Genomic DNA, 26277 nt, shown 5'->3' with positions numbered 1-26277 from the left:
GTTTCGTTTCATGACGTGCTTTCATGTCACTAAATTTGATTTTGTGTCGCAGACAACACGGCAGCCGCAGAGCAGCAACAACGAAATTATGGCCATTAAATTGGCTTTTTGTCTCGATACACTCCCATCCGATTCCCCACCCCCGCATAAAAACCAAAAACACACACACATGAGATACGATGGAGTGGGTAGTAGAGGCTCAGCTTGTGTGTGTGTGTGTGTGTGTGTGTGTGTGTGTATCTGTATCTGCTCATTCATTTATTATTGATATTAGCCACGCATTCATTATAAATGACAAATTTTCCATTTACCTTTCGTGCCGCTCTTTCGGACAGTTTAATTTCATTTTCCCCGCTCTTGTTTATTAGCCACACATTTACTACATTTTTCCCTCCTTTATTTTTCTGTAATTTCACACTCGAGTGCCTTAAATGCTTAATAATATGTCACATCATGGCGAAAGGCTTTGGGGGGCTTTGTGAATTCGGCGCCACAGTGTCACACGCTCCACTGCCCGAAAACCGAAAACCGACAGACATTTTGTAGAGTGTGACTTAATTGAAAGATTTGGCGTAAAAGGGGTTTAAGAAAAATGTGTGAGCTAATTGACAAATTTGGGTTGACTCGTGGGGAACTTTTTTAAATCAATTGCTTGAAAAAGTAGGCTTGATAGCATTCAATTTCTTGTGAATAATTTTTCCAAACTTTACGGACAGTTTATAATTTATAGGTGCCTTGATTGCCTCATCTTATCTTTCACACCCAAAAAGTGTCGCACAAATAATAAATGCACACCTCAGCAAATATGGCAAACAAACATTGACATAGAAATTTCTAACAATACGACCGGGGTAAAAAACATGTTTTTGTAGGAATCAAATCTAATCGATCAGATCTTTCGTAAGAAACATTAAAATAATAAATTCCTTATAATAAATACAAAAAAAAAAAAAAGATGAATTATAAAATAACATGTTAATTTATTGTTACCTTATTGAAAAAAAATTACATAATAAGTTTATCAAATAATACGGTCGTTCCACAAATATAATAATGCGACAGATGTTTTGGTGGGATATCCTTATAAAATGTTAATCTTTAATCAAATTCAAATAACTATATGGATATCAAATAATTCGATTACACTTATTTTCCGCTTCATTCAGCATCAATTTCTGGCCTTCCTTTTTGATTAGAGCGTCAAAAGGAAAACTATTCCGATAATCTACAACGAGCCGATATGAAAAATAAAACCACTTGAGTTGGCAGTCTGTGTGTCCGTGTGGATATAGTGCGTCATGTTGTCCACGCAATTGCCACCACCGAAGCGGACTGATCCGAACAAACTCCACTCCATTGAAGCCACCACCATTCCCTGTCCCTGCCCCTGCTCTTGCCCCTGCTCCTGCCCCTTCTCCTTATGCTGCTCCTGCCCCTTCTCCTTCATCACCGCCTGCCCCTCGTTCAGCAGTAGCCAGCAGCAGACAGAGGGCGACCTTTTATGGCATTGGGATATGGACCCCTGCGGTCGTTTGCATTGCAAAGCGTGCAACGTGAGAGGGGGAAAAGTGGCTAGCGAGGAGGGGGAGCAGGGTGCGCGCTGCAGGGGCTGAAAAGACTGCCAAGTACACTCGGAAAAAAATCAATTACAAAACTTTTGTTATAAAACCAAAAACGAATTTACTTAGAATATAAAAATAACAAAGTATTTGTATAAAAACGTTTTCCAGTGTTAACGCAAATCCTAGTTAATATATATTAAATTTAATATATTAAAGAAATCGGTTCAAGACTAAAAAATCAAAGTAAATTATTTGGCATCCCTAAAATTAATAATAAATTGATTGCTTTATTATTGCATTATCAGCAGTTTAGCAAAACAATTTTGATTTTTGGAAAGCTGAAAAGTCCTAGGTATTTTTTCTGAGTGCAGGGGAGGGTGGCGGGGTTTTAGCAGCCGTGGCAGGGGCTAACATGATTTGCACGCTTCGTTGCTTCGGTTGCATTTAACATGCCTGCGGATCGGAGGGGAGGCGACGGGCACAACAGAAGGTGAACTGATGGCGTGTGGTTTTTGCCGCCGCTGCGGTTTCAATTCAAGTGACCGTCCGTCCGTCCGTCCGTTCGTCCATCCATCCATCCATTCCCACTGCCCCTGCCACTGCCCGTGCCCCTTTCCAATGCCATTACCCCCCATCCTTCTACCGCTTCCACTCCCATTCCAGTTCGAGCCACCGCATTTGGTTACAATTTGGTTTTTCAAGCAGCGGCGCCGCAAAACGCGTTTCATTCTGCCTGCAATTTCGTTTCGTTTTTCAGTTTTCGGTTTTTTTCGGTTTTCGGTTTTCCGTTTTCGTGCTGTGCATGTTGCAGCGCCATAAAGTGCACAAACTGCAACTGGCCGGCGAATGCGAACCGTAAACTCTATATGGAAATAAATTATGACACTAATGCCACAAACGAACGAGACAAGATCGAATTTCCCCTTTTAGTTTGTGTTGTCGTGTTGTGCAGTATAAATTATTTAGCGGCGCCTAATGGCAATTAGCTGCAAGTGACACGCGGCAAATCAACGAAATTTGGGTAGGGTGAGGAAGGTGACGAACGATGGAAAAGTATTGGAAATCATCATTTAGTCTGCACAAGAGTTATGGCTCATAAATCATGCGGGTGCCCATACCGCCAAGTGATTAAAACAAAAAAATTAACAGATAAAATAAGTGCTTAAAAACACTAAGCACGAAGGCATTAAATGAAGCCAGGCTATAACCAGGGTACAATATTTTTTGAAGATTGATTTAAGACCCGAAAATTAACAACTTGCACTGGCACTTTACTGTTCTAAGTTAACTACTACATATGTTCACGGGTTATTGTTTTTTGTTAGTTTTAATATTTGTAATTACCTAATCATACTTTTAAATAACTAATTATTTTTGTAATTTATTTATTTTTTTTAATATACAATGTTTGTTAGCTATTATACATGTAAATTATTATGTTTGTAAATCACGTTACTAGTACCTAAACAGTACTTAAATTATCAGCCTTTACTCACGGCTTGAACATTAAAGATCAGTAAGTAAATATGAATAATGAAGTGGGAAGATAAAGATAAAAGATATATATTTAGGAACTATTTACTGCTATTTCTCACTATTTTAAAGTCGTAGACATATATTGTTTATCTTAAAATCGTTCGAAAGAAATGGTGATAAAAGCCAGTAAATAGAACAAATTGAGCACTATTATTTGGAAAATAAATGAGTGAGATTCCCTCTAAAATCACTCAATTGAATAAACACGTCCCATTCGATTTTATCCATCAAAAGAAAAAGGAAACATTCTTCTACCCTAATACCCCTTAATATGCTCAACTTCCTTTCCGGTTGAAGTGTGTTGGCAAGCTCAAATATCCCCCATCTTTTCACTTTTCTGGCACATATGCAACCGAATTTCTTGGGGCAAATTGGGGCGTGGCACTTCAGGGCTGCGTGTCGTAAATGCTTCATTTGGTATGCACATAAATTATAAACCAAACACTCACTCACACATTTCTCGCCTTGCTTGCACCCACTCCACCCTCTGAATTTTCCACCACCCCAACACCTCCTTCGAACCTAGTTTGCTCCCTCAAAGACAGCTGTAAAAATTTATCGATAAATGTTTAATAGCTCAAACACGCACATTGCCGAGCGAGAGCCAACGAATGCGCATAAATAAATAAATGGAAACATAAATAAATAAAGCGTTGTGGAAAGAACGTAAACCAAACACACACACACACACAACCAAGATTCCAAGTCGAAGTAGATGCCTCCACCAAGCCCCAGCTACCCGCCACCCAACCTCTCTATCTTGTATTTAATATGAGCAAACATGCGACGAGCGTGTAAATATTTACTAATGAACAATATTTACTTTGTTATTAAAGTAGTCGAGCCAACGGATGGCCAAGAAGAGAGATACCCAGAGGTTGTTTAGGGGGAGAAGGTGTGTGTGTGCGTGTGTGTGTGTACACTTGGGAAAAACAAAGTTTTAGGTTCAGGCTTGAGAGGTAGAGTATATCCTGAATAAACTTTTCACATGAAATTCTTTTGCAAGTTGATATTTATTTTTTTCTTTCATATTAAAACAATAACGTTAGGAACAGTTAAAAAAATGTTTCTTCATCTATAAAAAACACATTATTATTTATAAAGTGTAAAACTTTTTTGTTATTTTTATCAAAAATCTTTTTTAACCGAAATCGGTTGTGATTTATCGATTATATCGACGTATGATTTAATAGTTTTTTAAATAAGTAAAAGTATACGTTAGTAATTTTGATCAAACTATGTTTTATTCAGATAACGACCTTTTTATTTATATAGCTTTTATCAATTATGTAAGCTTAGTATTGTAGGCAGAGTATTCCCAATATATTTCTTACAAATACCTAATATTTTAGGGAAACTCTTCATTTCTGAAGTGTAGCTCGGCTTTTGCGTGTTAATGGCAATGTGAGAGGTGCCAGGCGAAAAGGTATTACCCCTCCGTGCGCCCAGCGCTCCGCTCTCATCGCCCTCACACGACTCTTGATGTCGTGATTTGCGGCATGAACTCAAGTAGACGGACGATTGGGCGGACGGACGGACACAGACTGACTGTGAAGATGGTAGCTGCCACACGGTCATAAACAACTTGATTGCAGTGCCACGCCTGACCAGCTCCTGCCCCTTCCCATAACAACCGCCACCATCCTCTTCCGCGTTCGCACTTCACTTCGAAACGAGAGCTTCAAGGGAGCAACGATAATTGCCCTGAAGGGCAAACCCAATAGTGACAAAAGTGGCATTACTTTTCAATTTCCAGCAAACACTCGGGCGCTCACTCGCTCGCTACAACAACATAATCAAAGCATTGCAATCGTTTAAAATTTATTTTAATTATGACCAAATCCCGCACGTAAACGTAACCCCTCGCGGCAAAAACGAAAAAAAAAAAAAATATGGGACGAAGATGTAGCGTGCAAAAAGGGCGAACATTCGATTCCCCCACACATTTTGCATTTAAAAAGTAACAAGAAGGGTAAAATTCGAGGTAGCTGGAGGGTGGTGGTGCAGGGAGCATGAATCATGCATTATATATACCAAACTTCCCCCTTCGTGGCCACGCAAAAGTGTTGAGACAACAGCAACAACGACGAGGGATCGAACGAAACGTAACGAAACGCAAAAGGGAGTAGGGAAAATGTTTGTTCGAAAACAAAAGGGGGAAAAACACTCGACAAAAAAATCATTATAATAATTGTTTTAGACTGATTAAAATTTGGCATAGCTTAAAGAATTTTAAAGAATGTCCAGGTTATATCTTAAGCGCAAACATTTATTAGCCATTTGTTAATTTAAATACGAAACAATTTTTTTTACTTTAAGGTCTTTTAATACTCCCGTCCTAAGTATAGATTTTTTCAGTTTAATTTCAATTTTCAGAAAGTAAGATTGGTAAGATTGTAAAACACCATGTTACAATACGAATTGGAATATATAGGAACATTTTCGATTTTTATTAATTTATGTCAAAGAAATGTAGTATTTTTTACGTAAAGTTATTCCGCTAATCAAAAACATAAAGTACCTTGTTTAATATAGTTAGTACGTTTTAATTTTTATTTATTTCCAAGGGTCTGTTCTCAAACATACTTTTTTTTAAATATTTTTTAAGCTATATTATATTACTTTCCCTCAGTGCAGACTGGGCCGGAGAAGGCAAGAGTCTCTTCTCCGGCCCCTTCTCAGCTCGTCTGTATGCAAGACCTGTTTCATTATAATTATGACCCTCATCAAAAATATTTGACTCAAGCGGTTTGTTTCCCTCTCTCCAGCAGACGAGCGGTGGGTCGGACGGACGGACGGGCGACCCTTTTTTTGCTTTCATAATTTCATTGAGGATAATTTGAAAATGTGCTACGCCATGGACGGGACAACGGTCCCCTAGCATGCTCATCTCAACCCTGTTTTCCTTTCCGGCGGAGGAAAATATCTTCTTTAGATTTTTATGGTGAAAAGCGATTACGCAGCAGCAGCGGCAGCAGCAGCAGAAGCGACGGAAAAGTGCCAAAATAACGATTAACATCGGGGAGCGGGAGCGATGGGACTAGAGTGCTTAAGGGTTGCTCAGCAGCACACCCCTCGTCCCGCGAACTCACATAAATATATCCCTGATCCCCGGAGCTATTCCCATTTTTCTCGGCTTCAACTTTATGAGGGTTGCTGTTGCTCCGTCTGTCTGTCTGTCCGTCTGTGCATAAGTAATGAATGCGAAATGCCAGGCAAATTTGACTTCCCCCCTTGGGATGTTTGCGCACGCTTTTGATTGACTGGATTTTTGGGATAAATGCATAAAGAGTTGGGGGATATGGCAATGGAATGGGTACAAAAGCCAGCTGCACATTAGATAAAATAGCTGGGATTGTGAGGCAGGAAGCTGGCGATGCGGTTACCGTAATCAACAGCAACAAAAACAGATTTGTAACATTCCCTGGAATTAAGCAAAAAAAAAAATTATAGAGGACAAGGAAAAACAAAACTAGAAACAGAATCTAACGGCGACGACGCGTGTTTCTCATCATTGTTTGCAGTGCTGTGCAAATATACTTCCCCCTCTCAAAAAATTTGCAAATTGAATGATCCCATTGGACGAGGCCAAGAAGCGAATCCCTGGAAAAAAGTCTTCTCTACAGGGGCCACAGGAAATATTCGTTAAGGGGAATTCTTTTTATTTCGTTTTTCTAAATTTCTAAGCCGAAAGGCAAATACCTTGGGTATAAATAAGGGCACAAAAATCCGAAACAGTCAACAACAGACACCAAAATGTTGATGTTTTAATAAAAATTTCAGAAATGTATACATAGCTTTGGATAAGTTAAAAAGAAAAAGCTTTGGATTACTTAATTCCTTTTTGAATTTTGAACCCTTTTTTCATTAACGCTGATTTGCTGAAATCTGAATTACCCATATTGTGTTTAATCTGGTTTATAAAATTATATTGCCCCTAAGCAAATAAAGCCAAACATGTTTCCAGTTTTGCGCATCTTGTTACTTTGGGAAAACCCCATGCTTTGCCTGTTAAGGACTCTCTTCCTCTCATTACCATCCTTTTCCTCTTTCATTGAGTGCGTCTATGTGACATTTGCACACGTTCCACATTCACTCGCAATATACAAAAAGAAAAAAAAGAACCCCGACATGTGAACAACAATATTATCCAGTCCTCTCCTCGCTGCTGAGTATACACCCCAGCCCAAATCCCTAGTCCTATTCCTATCCCTTCCTTCAACTCCTTTGTTTTGTTTCCCTGAATGAGTTCCCCTCGGGTTACTTCGAGCGTGTAATGTATGCTTTTCATGTGTTTTTTTTTTTTTTTTTTTTTTTGTGTGCCATTGTTCAGCACGGAGTTTCGTTCTGCTTCCTTTTTTTCTGCCTTTTTTGTCTTGCCAAGCAAATAGGGATCGTTTAGGAGAATCAACAGCAGAGCTGTGGAGACACCTAGACACCGACAAGCTGACGACGTGATGTCCTTGCTATGCAAAACATTTTGGCAACACAATCCCAAATTGAAGTTAAGTTTGTGTGGGGGAAAGGAGGTGTTGCAATATTCTGTTAATTTTATGTAGCTTTTTTGTCACCAAGGACGACCCTTTCTGTGGACTCTATGTAGTGAAAGAAACACACAAAGAAGAGAAAGAGGCTTTATTTGAATATGGAAAGTAAAACTTACAGATACTTTGTATAATACACAATGTATACTTTGTATACTAAGTGTAATGAATTAAATGAATTTGGGTTTTTGTTAGTTTTTTGTACTATAATACATTAAATGTATTTGGTTTTTTGTTTTCTGGTTCAGTTTTCTGTACTCTAGAACGTCTTTATATGACTTTTCTTGATTTTCACACATGAACACTGAAATGGAAGACAAGGGCTAACAAACTGGGAATCAAAATGTGGAACACTTACTTATCAAGATTACCACCCCTTATGCACCTTTAGACACTTTTGTAATTAAGTTGTACTGAAAAAAAATGTTGATTAATGTGTCGCTGGGATTAATTACAGATAATTGTTATAAATATCTCTGGCGAGGCACGTTAAGCCAAGGACATTTCACTCCTTGTCCGACTAATTTACCTGAGAGAATTCGAAGAGGTAAGCGAACAGACCAAGAACAAGAAAATGTGCGCAGCTGGCGGTGGAAAAGGAAAAGCCACAAGGACGAGGAAAAGCAACAAATATGCTTAATAAGTAAACAAGGGGAGGGAAAAGTGGGAATCAGAGGAGGGTGATCCAGAACAGGACAATGCGGCACGTATAATTACATAGCCGACACCTTTTTGCAGCTAGGGGATGAGGAGGGTTTGCCCAAATCCTGAAACTGCAATCAATTTCTGTTCCTCTCTTTCCCCCTGCCCAAGCTCATGTCCTTTGTTTGAGTTCAAGGGAAATTTAATACAAAATTATTTGCCATGAAGGAAAGGAAACTGGAGGAATACACAAGGCGGATTGGCCGCAAGAGGGTTGCTCGATTCCCAAGGGGACTGCCGTGTCGGAAACACATGAAAACACCCCTTACCCCCCGGACTACGGCATATTAAATGCTAATTTTCATTTGATTGAGTACATGTTTTGTGCACAGAAACCAGTTCCATGGACCAATCCTGCCCATCGATGCGCAGCGAGTGGAAAGAAATCATGCTAAGTACCATGAAAATTAATTGATTTGCGGATTAGTTCCTCGGGCAAATGTGTGAAAAGGGAAACAGTAGCCAGGGCCAGCAGCTGCTGCCCGGTTAAGCCACTCCATCCCAATGGAAAATATCGAAATCTACTCGACTCGACTCGACTCTCAACTCGACTCACTTGACTTTTTGGCCCTTGTTCGGGTCCGAGAACGTTCTTGTTTTGGGTTCTCTGCGTTCCCGCTCAAGTGCCCGCAAATCCTCAGACCCAAACGCACATGCATATCATTTGATATTGAATAAGAAACGCCAGCAAAGAACATGAATAAATAAAATGCCAACACAGAGTTGCCTTAAAAGGAATGTGAAAGGGGGAAGGGAAATAAATACAAGTCATGGCGATGGCATCGTGAACTTTCGACTGTTAAACTAAACGATTAATGGCTTTTACATAAATAAGTAGCTTAATAATTAATAGTTCATAAGTCAGAGCTTTCAATAAAAAGAATTTTTAATCCAACTTCATTATTATTGTACAAAATGTCTCTGCTAATTATTCACTACACTACTCACTACTCATAAGTAATTAATAATTACCAGATACAAATATCAAAATCATTGAAGCTGCAAATACCCTGTTTAACTCTCGTTTATGCATGGATGAACTTAACATAAGTAAGCACATAAAACAATGGCTAACTTTTTCTTGGTATAATTGGAATAAATATATTTACAACTTGTACTTGTATAAACTTTGTTAAAGATTACTCCCATTTCGCGATATTCCAATCACGACTCACGCTCCCACCGTTACAGAAAATGCTGATAAGTCAGGCAAATATGCTCGAAGCGAAAGAAAATCAGAAACCAGCAATGGGATTGAGGATTGGTCGTGGACAAGGGGAGTGACAAGGGCAGAGGCGGATTGGAGCTGCGGGAATTTCGATGACTTCGAACATTGGTATACAGCTCAAGGCAAGACAATGTGCACTTAACAAATACACCGTTTACTTATTTTAATTGGGGTCTCATTTCTCTAAATTGTTCTTGATTCGAATATTTTTTAACAAATTATTCAGTTTAAAGAACATTACATATTCCTTGGCAATTACTGTTGTTAAATAAAAGTAAGTAATTTATTGAATAAATTTTATTTCTTATAGAATATTTAAGTAAATATCATATGCTTTTCCCTTAATAACCCATAAATCACGTTCTTATTTCTGAGTGGCTAGTATATAAAAGATTACTATTTTCTTATCCTCGTCTGTTTGTTTTACTGTACTGCTGTTCTCCGTTGCCTGTTTGGCATGCAAATTGTGCGCTGCGCCGTTCTGGCTGGCCAGGCGATTACTGGGCCAAGAGGGGGTTACCGTGTGGACTTTGGCGGGGAATTGGGGGTTCGACGAGGTCTTGTAGCGCATTTCCAGTTCAATGCACAAATACACGAGCTGGCAAAAAGGCATCAGAGGGAAAAGGAGGTGAAGTGACAACAACAACGATGACGACGACGTTGGCAACGTCTTCAGTTGCTCACACAGATACTCACTTATATAGTTTCACTAAGAAACACTGAGAAAATACTATCAAATCTACATATACTTGACATAAATAATGCATAAATTTTATTGTTTCAAACATTAAATGGTTTCAATATTAGATGTTAGTTTTAAAATTTTTTAAATTTTCATTATGGTTTTAATTTAAGTATGATTATTTTAAGAATATCGAAAGTTCTATATTTTTTCTTGTGCTTTGCTGATGCATATCTGAAAGCATATTAAGAGTCTACAGCAACTCGTAAGTGTGTAAAATGATCAGCAAGTTGCAAAATGCAACACGAGACCCAAAAGGAGGCGGGTTATTTTGGATTTGGGGGCGTGGCAGTCAGTTTGTTGTGTGGTTAGGACAAAGCGCCGGCATATTAGACAGAGTGGGACAAAAAAAGCGAAGTAGAGGGAGTAGGGCAACGTGCCAAGCAGCATACAAGTATAAAACATTCAAACTGCAAACAATAGCAAGCCGGGGAGCCACTAGCTATGGGGAAATGTGAAGGGGTATAGAAAAATATATATGTATTCATTTATGAGTAGAAGGACTAAGGCGCGGCTCACATAAAACCGATTGCGGTGAACTATGGCACGGAAAGCTGCTCCTCTGCTTATTCATAAGCCCATTGCCTTAAATTCTTTAGGCGAAAAGCGGCCAGGGAGGAAATATTATCTCAAAGAGAAAAAAAATAACTCAAAAAGTACTTTAAGTTATTAAATTTCTGCATATTTTAAGCTAGTTTAAACTCAATTTTTATTATAACACAATACGATTATGAAACTTTATTTTATCATAATCATACAACTTTTCAGTTTTTTGTATCCAATTTATATTTCTTTTTAATCTATGCCTTTTTAGGTTTAACTTATTGGTCTTGAACAAAAGTTCAATAAGTCGAAAGAGGTCAAGAAATTCAAGTGCAACATACATACATTCAATATGCTTGTTGAAAATAATGACGTATTATACTTCCAAAGAAAATGTAAGAAAATATGGTCGGTACGCATAACTTTTCAAATTTACTTTTGTGAAAAGTTCACGTACCGGTGGTGTGCCAAATCTGTGGCCACTTTCCATGAAATTTTGTTATAAATGGAAATCGATTCCTAACCTAGGGTTAGTCCCCCCAAAAAAAAAACGCACAAAGTAGTGGTCATATCACGTCCATTCACAGCTGACACACGAGACAGGGAGGCGAGGGCGATATATATACACTATAAGTACGTACCGAGCGAGGGGCACTGGCACCCACTCATGCATTCAATTCGAAATGCCTGAGGGCAATAATAAAACAATTCTGCACACACTCGCCCCCTTCGGGGACCCATTGTGTATGGAATTGGTAACTGTTGGCTGGGATAACCATTTTGGTCTGTGCCAGAAATGAAATCTATTGTCTGCCAAAAAGTTAACGCACTTTATTGCTATTGTTCGTTGGATGGTGTATTGGGCAAAAGGGGCAGGCAGCGCGGGCGTTCGGTGGTCTTATTCCGTGCCTCACTCGAGTTCTACTCCAGTCATTTGTCAAGTGAGCTCTCGTTCAGTATCTGGGCCCCCTCGCCATTCCTCTTCTAGCCAACTTTGAGGCCAAACAGAGCAAAGCACATAGAAAAAACAATGATGAAGTAAGCCAAGCTGTGGCAAGACAAAGTTTTTATGCTCTTTACATAACTTAAAATAAAACCTTGAAAATCTTTTCTGTTCACAATTTTGTATATATATAAAAAAATCATTATAAGAAAGATTTCTAGTTAATATCTACGTTTAAAAAAAGACAGTACCTTTTTACACCTTAAAATATATCATGGATGATATCCAATCAAAATAGTAATGCCCACTGCAAGAGTATCAAAAAAACAAAAAAAAAAAAAAACCGAAAAAAAAAACAAACGAGAAAAAGGGAAGCAGCAAGAGGAGCTAACGAAGGAGAAGAAGCCAAAGACGGAGCAGGGAGAAAAAATGTTGGCAATACAATATTTTGCCATTATGTCGAACAATAACAAGTCGACATAAGTAGATGTCGGGCCAGAGGAGAGCGAAGAGGAGGGCGATAAAGAAGAAAAAATAAAAGAAAACGAAGCGGACAGAGGAGCCAAGGCGAATAGCTGCCAATTTCAGGCTTAAGTGTTCTTTTCTGCCCCTCGATTCCTCAGTTCCTCAGTTCCCCAGTTCCCCAATTCCCCAGATTCCCCAGCTCTACCCATCAGATAATAGGCTACAAGACATTGAGCCAAAGAGCAACGACGCATATGAAATTTAATACCACTTCACCTTTATTTTTTCCCTCTTCTCGGCTTTTCTCCCTTTTTTTTATGCCTTTTTGTGCGGCATCCGGCGCTCCTTCAACCTTCCCCCACTTATTCATCGTTTTGGGCTCCCTCACTCTTCTTGACCACAGATTTGAGCGTTATATTAAGCGTATTTAACGGTCAAATTTTTTTTAACTACATTATTTTGGGAATCACAAAAAGATTATGATCTTTATCTTTACTTTTATAGGAGCAACGATTTTTCATATCTTTAAAATATAATTTTAACTACCAAATTAATGGTGCTAATAATAAAATATCTCAAGTTCAAATATACAGGTAAAATATATTTTAAAACTGAGCTCAATAACTATCAGACCCACACTAAACAGCAACTTTTATTTGTTAAAACTTCCTTAAATTCCATAGAAATTGTTCAAAGAAAGAAAGAAAACCGTTTAACAATATCGACGTATACAAAAAATATAAATAGTTGAGCGTTGGGGAAATGCGGTCACTTCGCGGAAAAGCGCAGAACGAACACAGCGGGAAAAATAATGAATTAACAAATACAATCCACATTTTATGCTCACGAAAATGAGGCAAGAATTAATAAAAGAAGCGGGCAACCAAACACACACTCGCACAAACCAGCAAAAACATTTCGCATGAGCAAGCACAAACAATTTGGACCAAGGGGGAGGGGGTGGGGGTTTTAGATAGAATGCCAGGGGAGTTGGATTGAAAAAGAAACTCGACAAGAAAAAAAAAAAAAAGGAAGAACAAAACTTCAGGCAAGAACAAGAGAATTATTTTTTGCACAGAACAACCCAAGAACGTGGCATGAAATACAGAACAAACAAAAGCAAAAAATAAAAAACAGAAAAACAGAAAACATCCGAGGAGTTGGGGTAAACATTAATATTAAACAAAAAGTGGATGCAACACAGCAAGAGGACTGGCAAATGGGAAGCGAAATATAAACGACAAAGTTTCCACTCCTTCCCCATTTTTCTCCTCATCGCGGAGAAGTTGCTCCTTGCAGAGTTGCAAGTTTTATGGGGATCTGTGCCTGAGTATAGAGCCCTTGCCTTGTCATGTCTCCTCCAATGCTCCAATGCTCCAGTCCTCCAATACTTCCAATACTCCCCTCCTCAGTGCCAGAAACTCAACTCCAGTGGCTCCGGACTTGGCTGAAAACTTCGGCCAACAAAGCAAAGCCCAGACTAAATGCAAAAAGAGTGTGAAGGGAAACATTTGTAGGACTTAACCGCAAAAGTTTATAACATTTTAAATACGTATTTATTTGTATACATCCCCGGCTTAAGAGATAAGTTATTTGTATATTTCAGATCAATTAATCTTTACATTTCCGTAGCTTAATTTTCGAAAACTTGGATTGCCTTGCGGAATTTTTCGGTCATTTTATTGTTGGACGAATGTTAGTTGAGTGGTAAAAATGGGAAAGAAATTCAAAATAAAATATATTAAGGTATTATTTTACATTTAAGTATTTCAGCGCTACAACCAATTACTTTAAGATTTATAGATACAAGGAACCCGTTTATCTCTCCATTCAAAGCGATTCTTTCGTATGCAAATGAAGCTTTTGTGCTCTACACTTTGAGCATTTGGGATTAATTAGGCATCGTAAAAACAGGAAACATTTTCAATGCCATTAAAAGTGCATTAAATGCTAAACAAAAACTGTGAACAAACTGGAATCGTATAATTGGCGATTGCATGGTGATTAATTGCAGGCAAACTTCAACGCGCCACATTCTCCACTTGACCAACAAATTGTAATCCGATCCGCGACAGAGAAAGAAATCGCTTCGGATCGAAGCAAATCCAAGACAAGTTGCTTTCGTTGTTAACTGGTTTGGTTTTTGGCTTTTGTTCGAGTCGACTTCAAAAAAGAAAAAAACTTCCACGAGGCATTTGAAAAATGTGCAATTGAAACTAATTCGGTTAAGTGTTGAGCAGGGGAGAAAAAGGGGGCAATGCATAAATTCGTGGCATGCTGTGAAACAAGTTGCAAGTTTAGCTAGTTGGGCTGCACGCACGCAGCATGCAACAAATTTCTCAGCGTTTTTATGGAGCTGCCGGGTGGTGGTAAGCAAACAGTTGCAACAGCCACGAAAAAAGACGGAAAAATTAACACCGTCGGAGTCAGCTGCCCAAGTGGTCGTTTTCATTAAACCTAATCTCGTTTTGCACAAAAATACACTTAAAGTCAATCTTTTAAGGCTGAAAAATCTCAAACCAGTAAGCTAAATTAGCTCAACTTATAAAAAAATGTTTTGAACAACTTCATATCTGGGTGTAAAAAGTTTATAGTTTTTCAAATTCTGTAGATATAAATATATAAACTGGTTGGTTAAGTTAAGTCAGGAATTTCTAAGTACTTTTACAATATTCAATTTTAAATTTTTAAAAAAATGTTTTTTTTGCTTTCTTTTTTTTACATTAAATTTTTTGATTATCTGAATATTATTTAGTATATTTACAGTGTAATTTTCGATGGCAGCTGCTGCTCCCATTTGTGGCAGCAATTTGCCGTTTCTCGTGTGGCTGTCTGTAAATTTATTAGTGCGAAATGAGATAGACAGGTAGAAAATGTATTTTATTTGCTTTCACAGAATAGCAAATACAAAGTGTACTCTGTATACAGATACAGATCACCGAGAAGTTCAAAAAATGCTGATGGCCATAAACGAGTTTAATGAAAAAATATTTGTTCAACTTATTTGCAAATTGCTTTGTATTCATTCTTCACATTTTCCCCTGCTGCACTGAGCTTTGTAAACAAGTATAACTAAAAGCCGATTGCAATTGGCAAACAAGCAAGAAAAAAATTAAAAAAAAAAAAAAACAGCGAATATAAAAAACGAGCAAACAAAATAACACAAGAGTTAAGGTGTCTGTTTTCGCAGCCTTTTTGGCATTGTTCGGTTTCGTTTTCTCGATTCGTTTTGCTTGGCTTTGCCTCAAGTGTTTCTTCTCACTTTGCTAAATGCAAAAGGAAAAGAAAAATGTTGCAGCTAATTTGCTTTTTCAGTTAGGCGGAGGGAAATGGGCAACAGCGCAGAGTGCAACAAGCAAAAAGCCATTTCGCAATTTTCAATTGTGCACGTCAAAGTGTTAAAACGGCACGCGATTTATTACACAAACGCACACCATAAAAAAAACGGTGAGTTTGAAGTGAAAAAAAAAAACAGCCATTACTTTTAGCAGAGATAGTTAAATTTGTAATTACTGCACATTTAAAACGTGTTTTTTTTTTATGTGAGTATTAACATTAATGTTTTAAGATTGCAATTTTTGTTAATTAATATTTCTATTGCATTTATTTTCATGGGTGTGCTTTTCTTTTCGACGCTATTTTGAAGTGTAATTAGAGTTTTTGCTTCAACAAAGTTTATGTTATTCGCCGTTTTGTTGCAGCTTTTTTCCTTTTATTGATTTACTGCCTGCAATCAAGTGCGAAATTGACATGCCTCCAAATAAATTTTGTTAATATATGCAAAGTTGCCTGAGCTGCAGTCAGCATTTTTTTTTTTCTTGTTCTCCTTCTTTTTTTTGTGTTTAGCATTTTCCATGATTTATGTCAGCTTCATTAATCTGGGCAAAGAAGAAGATGGAGAGTGGGGCTGACTGCTGTTTTATCTTGCGATCGTTTCTTTTAGCGCTTAGCAGAAAACTGGAAGTTGGAAAAATGAAATCAATTGCCGATCATTAATAAAGCCAAGAGTGCTAAGTGTGTGTATCCAACGGATACCGCCTGTCAATGGAGCAAGTCTATGGAATTCAGCCTGTTTTCATACCTCAACCACTGGACTTAATCAGTTAGAAGCGAGCCACAGCTGCTGGTTGAGTTTATGCCAATTGAAATGCAACTAATTTGTTACCCCCCCTCCTTACATTTTCCAACATTTAAGTTCGTAATTGTTGTTGCATGCCTATACATTATGATAATTATTTATTGCAACCACAACACACAAAAAAAACCGATAAAAAGTCATAAAAAAACAAAAACAGAAATCGTCTGCAGGCTGCCATATTAAGCAATTTAATGATGGAAAGAGACAGGGAGTTATCTTATTTTTTCTCGATACCCACAATTATCACGCAAATGTCCATTATAATCATATGGATAATGACTATTATATACATCAATCCATCTATATGTGCATAGACGATAATCATGCCGCATACAAATGGCAGTCTACGTAAATTACACAGAAAAAATCGCAGAAAATTAAACAATTTACAAAAGACAAGCCCCCATTAAAAAACATGAAATGTTGTTGCGGCGAAACTTTTGTTATGAACCGAACAAAAAAACACTCTAAAGAAAAAAATTAAATTATTAACAGAAAAAAATAAACGTGGGTACACAATAAAATTAATAAAGAAATAAAAAAATTATAAAAGCACACACAGAAATATATTTGGCAACATTTTTATGAACAGAAAGCTGACAAGCGGCGAGTTTTTTTTAGCTGGATGTGTATTGTTTTAATCTAGAGGAGTATATAAGCTGAGAGAAAATTTTAAATAAGACTAGCAAAATAAATAATTACAGTATCTACCATTTATGGTAATCATATTAATTGCTATTGAAGTAAATGTACTTTATTTCAATCAAAGTATTGACTTTAATGTGTATTAAATTTAACAAAATTTCACAGCTCTCAAGTACTTTACTCAAAGGGTTTTTTCCTTATATCTTTTGAAATCCTGGCTAACTATCCACAAAACGAACCTCTCAATGCCCCATATTTCTATACAATTTCGCTCTTTTGTGCGGTCAAAATGAAGAAGCAATATTCAAGTCGAGAGCCCTTGCCGCAGCCAACCATCCATCTCCACCATAAAGTTGCCTTCTCCCTTGGCATGATTATTTACATTTTCCCCAAACGGCGAGGGGGCAAAAAAGATGAGTGGTGGCGGTAGTGGAGGTGGAGGTGCCCACAGAAAATAAATCAACAAAAAAAAAAGATACCTCGCTGCGAGTTTCATTTGCGTTGCGGGGAAGCTAAAGCCGCCAAATAAAGAATCATAAAAGATATCAAAATAAATATGAGGGAGCAGGAGCAGGGGCCGCCGACAGAGGAAGCAGTTAAAGCTTCAGTAGCATTGGACTCAGCAGGCGCTCTCATTGTTGTTGGTGGTTGCAAATGCTTAGCTGGTATTTAGAAAAAAAAAAAAGAAACCGACACAAAAAACGAAGAAATAAACTGAGTCGAAGCCGACGCGCCAGTCAAACAAATAAACTCGCCAAAACGAGCCAGCTTGCTTGATGGACTACGAGAGCCTCAGAGACATTCCCCCCGCTGCCTTTCATGGTGAGAAAAACGAGCAAAATAACAAAAAATCAGCCGCTAGGCAAATAAACAAAGTGAGTTTTATGGGACACACGAAAAACATCTGAAAAACCTTTGCATGACCAATAGATACATATTATTTAATGCCTTTCGGCACGGATTGTGGGTGGAAGTTGGAAAATTCAAGCGAAACTAAGTAAGATGCTTCAGTTTCGTAGGCGCCTGAATTTTGCTACGGTTTCTCAACTAAATTTAGTTGACGCCCATTTGATTTTTTGCTATTTTTGGCCACAAAATTGTCGGCGCGTGTGTGTCTAAAAAAAACAACTTAACATATCAACTCAGATAAGACATAAACAAGTCAAAATATACACGCGTTTTTTCCTAGCTGTTGTTATGGAAACTTTAGCTCGTTTATCAAAATGCGAGACATTTTTTGTATGTGCGTTCAATTAGCACGGGTTAACTACGCTTTTAATGGAATACAAACATTAGGACATTTCTAAAGGTCTTTTCTTATTATTCATTTATTAAATTTTCAAAAAAAATAATATTACTAAAAAACATTTTAACGTCATGAATTAATGAATATCAAATCAAAATAAAAAAATTGTCTCGTATCGTTATAAAATATATTTCCGAAATAATTAGGTTTATACAAATTCTACTGAATTTGTCGCACAAATGTAAAATTATAAGAGATGTTATTTTAATTAAGTAATGAAACATTTTTATGTCATTTCATCTATAAAGAAAAACCATTTACAATTGTCTGATAAATTATTTTAGTTGAAATACAGCATACATTTTGCAATTATGAAATATTTGAATGGACATTTGAAGACCAGTGGAATTTCAGTTTTTTTCCCCGGTTTTGTTATTTTTGCCTGTGGCGGCTGCTTATCAGTAATTGTTTGCGTTTCACGTGTCATAAAAAATAAATATTAATTGAGATTATCGCAATGTGATATTGCTATATTTACACGTTATAATTAATTGTTCTTATTTATTGAATTTCTACAGCCCCCTGATGATTCTGCGCCTGTTCACAGTTTAAATTGAGTTATTCGCACGGCAAGAAATAAATACAGAAATGTGCATAAAATTAAACTTGTTTAAATGACATTAAATGTGGTTTTTTATTGAGCTTTCATTTTGTTTCATTTTTGGCCTCTGCTCGCTCATCCACCAAAAAAATATGCAAATTGGTATTGGTTGTGCGTGTGTGTTGTGTGTGTGTGTGTGTGTGTTGAATATTTATTATAATTTATCTGCATGGTCGGGCCGCCCTGTGGCTGGCAGCATAAATTAATTATCAAAAGCATTCATTTACATGGCTGACTGCGCGATCCGACACCCGCTGGCAGGCGGCACCCAGGCTCATAGATACTGTATCTCACGGATACACAATATATGTACATATATGCATGCAGCCCCCCGGACCAGAGTCAATTTGAAAAACATCATCACAATCAATTTGCTTCGTTTCTCGTGATGGGAATTAAGTTTTTGTATATTTGTGTATCTCTCGGTTTTTGCCTCTGCATCGTCAGATGTTGTTTTTGTACTTTTTGTAGTTGTTGTAGCTGGCCCACATTATCTAGTGAACGTTGAACGCTTTCGTGCCCCTGTTGTAGTTGTTTTCCCCCCGCTCATTTTATTGTTGTTCCTGCCTTCCTACATGTGTTTAGCGTGTTCAGAAATTTGCTTTTTTAATGACGCTCTTGTTGATTGCCGGCTATTTGTTATTAGCCCCCGCCGAACGACCCCCATCGTCGGCTGCCCTTGTTTTTAGCTCATTTGAAATTTTTGTATTTGGCAAATTTAATGCAATTTATTAATAGTTCGAATTGCTTATTTATGGTTCGTTTCCCTTGATTTAGTGGTGCAAACATTTTTCGCTATTGTCGTCGATGACAGCAAATGGATTTAGATGAACGCATATACAATTTATTCAAATTTGTTTTATTTTAATATTCGTTTTAAGCTATTTGAGTTTTTGGTAGCTCTGGTTTTTATAAAAGTAGTTCAATTTAAAATGAGTCTCAAAAAACATAGTTAAAATGAAACAATTAAATTATTATAATTATTTAAATTTGTCATTTAAAAATCAGTGATTGCTTCAGTTATTCAATCTTAAATGAGTCAGAAAACATAGTTTGAGCTATAGTCTATAATTTATTGAGATTGGTTTAAATTTCTAAAAATTTCCTACTCATATCGTCGATAACAACCAGTTGATTTTTGTTTTGATTTACTTATCTTGATATTCTATAAAGTATGGAATAATTTTAGTTATCTAATCTTAATGAAATTTAACGCAAATAAATCACAGAATTAACTTGTGTTTCAATTAGTCATAAACGTATGAAATGGTTTACAAAATTAAATAAATAACTGTATGCAGCTATTTTACTAAGTGCTATTATCAACGAGAGATACAAATTTAAATTCAGTTAAAGCTTGTGCTCAATATCAATAAAATATCTAATCTTGACTAATTTCTAATCAAAATAATGCCTTTATTGTATTTGATAGTGTATTATTTTTTGTAAACTTAATAAACAGAATCAATTTCATTTGAATTCCGTGAAATTAAAATGACTTCAATTTGAGTATTCCCTTGACGGTCGGTTGTCAATGCAGAGAATAAAACAAAATATAATCCATTTTCACATTGCTGGAATTGAAATTGAAATTGCAAACTTCGAGCTGGCTGCTAATTCGCATGGGCGGACAGATAGGCAGTTAGACAGGCGGAAAGTCAGACGGGCGGGGGCGGAAAACGAACCGACTAACAAACGAGCAAACGAACAAACGTTTGTCACTGTCGGGCGTTTTATGAAAATTGAACAAATCAATTAAGTCTAATCGTGCCGTTGGGTGGGGCAACAGTAGTCGGGGGCTCTGGCATTTTGTTTGGCCCCCTGACAAATGGACAAATAAATGTCTGCACACGGGCCAATGCCAGATTGCTTTGCTTGCCTATGCTTGCCTATGATTTCGTGCTTTTCTGCTGCTTCTGGCTAAAACCAAGAGAATACAAATAATATACAAAGCACAGCAAAAGCAGTAACAACGCCGGCACATGCTACAAATTATGAACACTGTAATTATATTCGTATAATATTTTGTCAGCCAATTGACACATTTGCCGTAGGAGGAGAGGGCGAAGGAAAGAGCCGGAGCAACGAGCAATTACGTCCGGGCTCTTAGCAAATGCGACGACCAAAGTCGGTTAACGTGGCTGTTGGCTGCAATTGCTGGCCGCCATCTGCGGTAGTTGCGGTTACAGTGGGACAACGCTAGTGTGCACGGCTATAAGCTGTAGTATAACAAATTAACACATTATTTTTTTATTTTTAAGCCAATATATATATCTTTGAGGAATTTTACCAGCCATAACGATTTATGTCAGCAAACTTTCTTGCCCTATGAAGATCGAGGTAAGCAAGCGATTGAATTAATTGTAAATACTTATTTGCTGTTGTTTTTTTTTTAACAGAAAGTTACAAATTTTAATTTTTAAGGCCCATTCTAAAAATTTTGTATTAAGGCTTTAAAGTAATTGGTTTTTAAAGCTCAAATTTTTTTTTTGTAAGTTGTACAGCTAAGAAAGCAAGTTGTTATAAAAGGCTTGGGAAAGTTTTTGGGTTTAAATCTAACCAAAGCTCCCAGCTTAGTTGGTTTGCGACACATTGAAGTTCTCTTTTCCCGAATCTTAACTGTATTTGACGGTTTGGCTAGGCTATCTTGCTGACTTTGCTGGCAACTTTTACCGGCGCACAGTGTGACAAATTATTATGTATGTAGGAATGGGTATGCTGGCATGTTCCCCGGTTCGTTTCCATATCTATGTGCATGCAGTTTTACACACAAGCTCGGTTTAGTTTGGCTCGCTCGCCGCTGGTGCTAATGACCGTAACTAAGTTGGCGTCACGATTGTGTGCGCCACTGGAAGCCAGATTCCCCCGGCCAACTTGCTTTCCCCCCTCCTCACCCCCTTCTGTTTGCCACTTTCTGTGGTTTACTTTGTTGGCCCGACCATTTGTGTAAAATATTTTAATGTTATGGCCGGGCCAAGAGAGCGCTGTCTAATAGTTGCTTAATTGTATCTGCGTGTGCGTATCTGTAGCTGTAGCTGTAGCTGTATCGGTAAGTGTATCTATGCATTTATGACTAAACAGTTGTTAAAATAAACACTTTTGGCATGTTTACCCGAAATGCGTCGGCAATGTTTACTTAATTAAAGAACAAAAACGAGCAAACGAAACGAAAACCAAATCGACAACCCTCTCTGCGCGCGATATAAACTTGAATTTAAATAAACTTGAGATAAGGCGGTGGAGATTTTGCTTCCGGAATTAGTTGAGAATTTTTATTTTCTCAGATAAGCAAAAATAATCAAATATATGTTTAAATTATTGTCATTTTTATGGCACTTTATTTAAATCCTGAAGGGAAGTTCGCAGTAGAGAGATAAACAAAGCGCAAAACAAAGTCGGTACTAGTCACATTCACTTGAGTAAAACCATCTTACTTAAGAGCTCAAAAAAGAACACATAGTTTGGGTCATAAAATAACTACAATTTTCCATTTGTTTGTTAACAAAATATATAAGAATTTCTTTACTTATATAATATTTTCTCTATATATAGAAAAACAAAATTGTAAACTTCATAATTTAATTCACTTTTTCTTATTTAGTGCTCTGAATATTGTAAAAATATTACATTAAAAAAAAAGTCTTGAGATTTAATTTACTTTATTCACTGTTTTACCTACTTGACTTTATCAGGCGTTCAGTCCAAAAACCCACACACACACACGCGACATTCATTTTCATAAATGCAAAACACGCCCAGTGTCTTCCCCTCAGCCCGTGCGCCCATCACCACCCCCACCCCCAGCTATTACCCATCGCCTTGCTTTGTTTATTGCTCATCGTTCGGCTGCTCGTTCGCCGTTTTCGCTGTTTGCTATTCGGTTCGCTTGACGCGTCGCCGCAGGCTTCATTAAGCGAGCGTGATTCCAATTCGCATTTCCATTCCGACTCCGATTCCGATTCCCAAGCCCCACCACACCCCCTTGATGACCCGCGAATTCCGCTTGTCTTCCCACATTACGCTTGCAAAACGAAATTCCATTTCATTGGTGCCAAACAAAAACCCAAATTAAATCCACTTCAATAAATCTCAAAAAGGTAACATAAAAAACACACACCAGGCCTGTCAATTTTCTAATCGCCCGAAATAACATCAAAAAACTCCATTTAATTACAAATCGGCTTAGATTGAAACGCCTTAATTGGCATTAACTCGGAAAAAAAATGTTTGTTTGTGTGTGTACATGAAATACTTGTGTAAAATGCGGCAGCGGTAAGTGGCAAGCGGTAATTAATCAAACTGGAAATCAATTTAGGCTCACGCTGTTCTCTCTTTCTCTCTCTCTCTCTCTATTTGACGTTATCTCTATCTCTGCTGCGCGAGCGAGAGAGAAACTGTGAAGTATCTTTAAGATACATATGTAAGCTTTACAATGGGATTTTGTATGGCATTTTTGACGTAAATACATATGTATGTATAGGGAGTTTTCTATCGAAGTTAATATATTTTGAAAATATTTTATTCCGAAACTTTAAAATACATTCATTATTTATTGATTGCTTTTATCAAAATTATGAATCAATTGAATGCAATGATAAAATGATTTTAATGATGTATTTTTTTGTTGGCAGTTTAAAAATATACAAATTTGATAAATTCATTACAAATGTGAAAAAAAGTAGGAAAACTATATATAAATAATAATACAGTCAAGTAAATGTATAAATATTTATGGTTTTGAATTAATACTTTATGAAATATTTACCTTTTTATAAATCCAAAATAGTCGCAATTTCTGCTCTGGATATGCTCGTTCCCGATTTATAGACAGCATCCAAGATGAAGATTGGGTGCGGGGGTTGGGCGGCAATGGGCGGTGGGCAGGTGATGATTCCTTAGCTTGCTGGCCTGCTCGCACCCACAGTGAGTGGTAAGGGAGTGGTGGGTGGAGAACGAGAGAGCACGCGAGAGGGCGTAATAATCCACAAAAGAAACTCCCAAACTCCCAGCTCCCCAGCTAACGGTAGGTAAAATGTAAATCCGCAAAATTTTCCTAGCAGCGCAATCTCAGGAATTATTTTCCATTTATGTAAGAGCGAGAAAGAGATAGAGTCAAACTTGGCTTTTCCTTCTGCTTTCCACTGATTCTGCTAGATTCTTCTGCTGCTTCTTCTTGTTTTTCACTTTGACACTTTTTGCATTTGCTTTTCTTTTCTATTTCTTTTTTTTTGCGACAAATGTATGAACTTTTTTATGAGGTTAGTTGTTGTTTTTTTTTCTTCTTTTTTTCTCTACAAATACACGAAAAAACGGCACTTTGAGTAAGGTGAGGGAGGGCTAAAGAGAGAGAGAGCGCGTGTCCAAGCTCTGTTGCCTTCTCTCTGCATGTACATATGTATTTGGCAGAACAGAAGCTGCTCCACCGCACACATACAAGTGCACATACATTTATAGAGAGGCAGTGAACAGAGCTTGGGGCATAAAAAAAATACACGGGGGAGTTGTTGCACGACAAAGCGACAGAGAGAGAGAGAGCGGGCGAAAGAGACAGAAAGAGACTAAACGACCGACGGACTGACGCGTCGCGACTTCACCTTGCACACGCGCGGAAATTGGCGAGAGCGACAAAGCGACGACGAGTTCGTCGTTTGTCGGCGTTCTTTTACCGCAATGTTTGTGCGAAACATAAAAAAAGCTTTGCACATATAAAGCGGGAGTGAGCGAGAGAGCGAGCGTGAGCGAGAGGAAGGGCAGCACTCACACACACACAGTGGCTGTATAGTAATTTTATTCCGGTACTATTTGCTGTTGTTGCTGTTGTTGTTATTGCCAGCAACATATTGCCTGTGCCACACTCTCATTTTGGTTCCTCTCCTTTTCCTTTCTTTTTTTACTACTACTTTTTAGTAGTATTTCTTTTTTTTTGGTGATGATGATTACGCTGCTCTTTTCACACACACACGCACGCACAAGTCAGGCCCAAGTGGGTAATTTGTTTTATGAGTAGCGGCAAATAGCACTTGTGTATGATTGTCGCTCTTCTCCTTGTTGTTGTTGTTGTTACTCTTCTTCTTTTTGTTGCCGATGTGAATGACAGACAGCTACGAGTAATAATTTTTAATGCGTTTTTGGCATTTCTACGCTGCTTTGGGTTAATTGCTTGAAACGCGACGAAACACTAAGGCACGCACACAGATACGGATACGCCAGAGAGCGAGAGGGCAACAACACTTTTTATTGTTGTTGAATTAAATTGAATGCACATGATGAAGAATACACTATGGAGCGAATTTGCTTACTTTTTTCAACTGATTTAAATCCGTGCTTGTTTTTTTTTTGGATTGTTGTTTTTGTTTAATTACAGATAGAACCTGATCCGCTCAGTGTTTTTTTATGTTTTTGTTTGGCGACAGCGTTTTATCCGTGCTGTCCGAACGAAGCGAAGGAGCAACGCGTACAAACGCGCATAAATTGAGAGGCGAGAGTTGGCTAGCAACGCGCAGGGTTGTCAGGTCTGTGTTGATAATGTAATTATATTATTTGAGTGAGGATTTTTTCACAGAGGGTTGTTAAAGCTTTTAAGAAATATATTCCCTATTTGTAAGCCAGCTTTAGAATATTTAAAATTAACAAAGCTATAAGGATACTGACAAATTAGCTTTAATTGTTTTATTTTTGGCCCAATCTGACAACCCTGCGGCATTTTCTACACACACATAGGTCTCGTAATGCGCACACACAGGCATTCCCATGCACATACACAAGCGCTCTCTGAGCGGCATTTCTTTAATGGCGGCTTTTTGCTCTTGCTTTTGCGCTCTTAAGTGCTCCCTCTCTCACCAGCTCTCTCTCTGCTGACGCCATATTGCGCAGTTATGTATGTTCATCTCTTTCCAATTTGTTTACAGTCCCGTCGTGTGGTCTCTCACTTGTCCGTCGTTGTTGTTGCTCTTGTTATTGCTATGCCTCTGCAAATTGTTTTTGGTGGGGTCCTGAGGATTGATTACTGATTGGCATGTCGTTCGCCTATAGTCAGTTTCCTTTGTTGTAGTTGTAGTTGTTCTTTTTCTTCTGTTTCTCTTTCTTATTGTCTTTCACCTTCTCACCACACGCACACCCCACACGCAGGCAAACACGCACACACACACCTTACCACCTCATCCTGCGGCCTTTTTTGTTGTTATTTTTCTGAGGCGGTTGGGGGAGTAGCATATAATGACATAATGAGATTTATTAGGCGCAAAATAAAGCCATAATGTTCCATTTGACCTTTGTGTAACTTTGACAGTGGTAATTTTCGCCTTCCTGTGGCAACCGGCTTA

The 26277-nt window shown here is 37.7% G+C and overlaps 1 protein-coding gene across 1 annotated transcript in view; it reads right to left on the bottom strand.

The window, feature by feature from the left end:
• The window catches only part of LOC128254544 (mucin-19), an 84770-nt gene extending 59345 nt beyond the window's left edge, over window positions 1-25425 (bottom strand). Inside the window, 1 exon segment of the mRNA XM_052983671.1 lies at window positions 23721-25425. The gene's annotated coding sequence lies outside the window, so the exon portion shown is untranslated.
• Between the last annotated feature and the right edge of the window lie 852 nt (window positions 25426-26277).

The sequence above is a fragment of the Drosophila gunungcola genome (genome assembly GCF_025200985.1).
Source record: "Drosophila gunungcola strain Sukarami chromosome 2R unlocalized genomic scaffold, Dgunungcola_SK_2 000006F, whole genome shotgun sequence".
Lineage (NCBI taxonomy): Eukaryota > Metazoa > Arthropoda > Insecta > Diptera > Drosophilidae > Drosophila > Drosophila gunungcola.
The sequence above is the reverse complement of the archived record's forward strand: the minus strand, read 5'-3'. Positions and strand labels throughout refer to the sequence as shown.